The 1,420-nt window shown below is 35.8% G+C and overlaps 1 pseudogene; it reads right to left on the bottom strand.

Annotated features, from left to right (window-relative positions):
* Positions 1-889: 889 nt before the first annotated feature.
* LOC112835385 (U1 spliceosomal RNA) lies at positions 890-1,037 on the bottom strand (annotated as a pseudogene).
* Positions 1,038-1,420: the final 383 nt, after the last annotated feature.

The following is a 1,420-nucleotide window of genomic DNA, read 5'->3' as shown; positions in this document are numbered from 1 at the left end:
GTATACAAATTATCTACATGTTCTACTATACTAATATGTTTCTAAGAACATATACAAATGTAGTTATTTAAAAAGTATAAGGTAAAAATAAAAACCCTAATATTTAACTTATTTTTCATTCAATTTTGGTGTAACATCATTTTCCTGCCACTAGAATTTTATTCATGGTGTTCTGTTGGCTTACTTTTTAAAACAGTTTTGTTCATAGTGTTATCCTCATACTACCATGGGCTATTAGCTGGAGGCAGAAAATAGACTCAGTGAGGCTCATCATTAGTTATAATGGATACAAATTCATACTTTCAGTAGTATTCTTGATAATTTCTGTTTGGGGATCTTATCTGATCTCATTAGATCATTATTATTTTTATTCTCAAATGCAAGTAATACCTTGTTTTATTTGTAGGAAAAAGGTCAGTTCTGACATTTTTTGTTGTTCTCACGTACTTTAATGATAGATATTATAGGTCACCTATGGTTTCCTGTAGGCATATTTTAAGGGTAAGTTTCCATATTGCAAGGGTTATTTGAGTTCGAATAGCTGAAATAATATATTCTGTAAAAACTCTTAACCAGAAGCCCACCTTGTAATACTCTAATAAGTAATGACCTTCAGCGCCCCCATCTGGTAGAACTGTCACTCTGCCCTTAGATTTCGTTGTCCTTGATATTTGCTCTATAACATGTGAATCCATATAGTAAATGTTAGAAAATATGTTACATTCTTTTTTTTAAGAGAAGCATTTTTTAATAAAGTTGAAATACTGTAGTCCCCTACCAGCTGCACTCATAATAGACATCAGAATTTTGTATGCTCTCTCGAACAGTAAAAGACAAGGGTTAGAATACAACAAAGAGTGAGAGCACCACGTTTTTAGGCACTAGTGGTCAGGGGAGAGTGCGAACCCACTCCCCCACTATCACAAATTATGCATTCGACTTTTCCACATTTGGGAAAATTGCAGGGGTCAGCACATCTAGAGTGCAATGGACAAGCCTCGCCTTTGTGAAAATCACCCTTGTGACCAAGTAAATGTTACATCCTTAATTTTAGAAGAATATACTAATGAAGTACTAGTTTTCCCTGCACACCAGTGGATCATCGTGGCAAATCCTGGTGTGAACATGCCTGCTACCACTTTGGAGGCCCTTGGTAAATACACAACGTCAAGTGAATTAGCTCTCCAGGAAAAGATAGCTATTTGGGCTACCTCTGTGCAAAAAGCATCTTCAATCTGTAAGTTTTTCTTTTCTAAATAGAGGCACACTTAAACATTTGTGACCTAGAGAGTCTCATCTAGAGTAAGCATAGTACATTGAACACATAGTTGGAGCAGTGCTTGGATGAATAGCTCCATAATAGTACAGAGGAGGGCAAGACAAGAGGGTAATGATGGTTCAGCTGGATTCATAGTTGTAT

This window comes from Callorhinus ursinus, unplaced genomic scaffold (genome assembly GCF_003265705.2).
Source record: "Callorhinus ursinus isolate GAN/ISIS: 27379988/994484 unplaced genomic scaffold, GSC_fseal_2.0 scaffold11, whole genome shotgun sequence".
NCBI lineage: Eukaryota > Metazoa > Chordata > Mammalia > Carnivora > Otariidae > Callorhinus > Callorhinus ursinus.
This window is presented reverse-complemented; position numbering and strand designations above follow the sequence as displayed.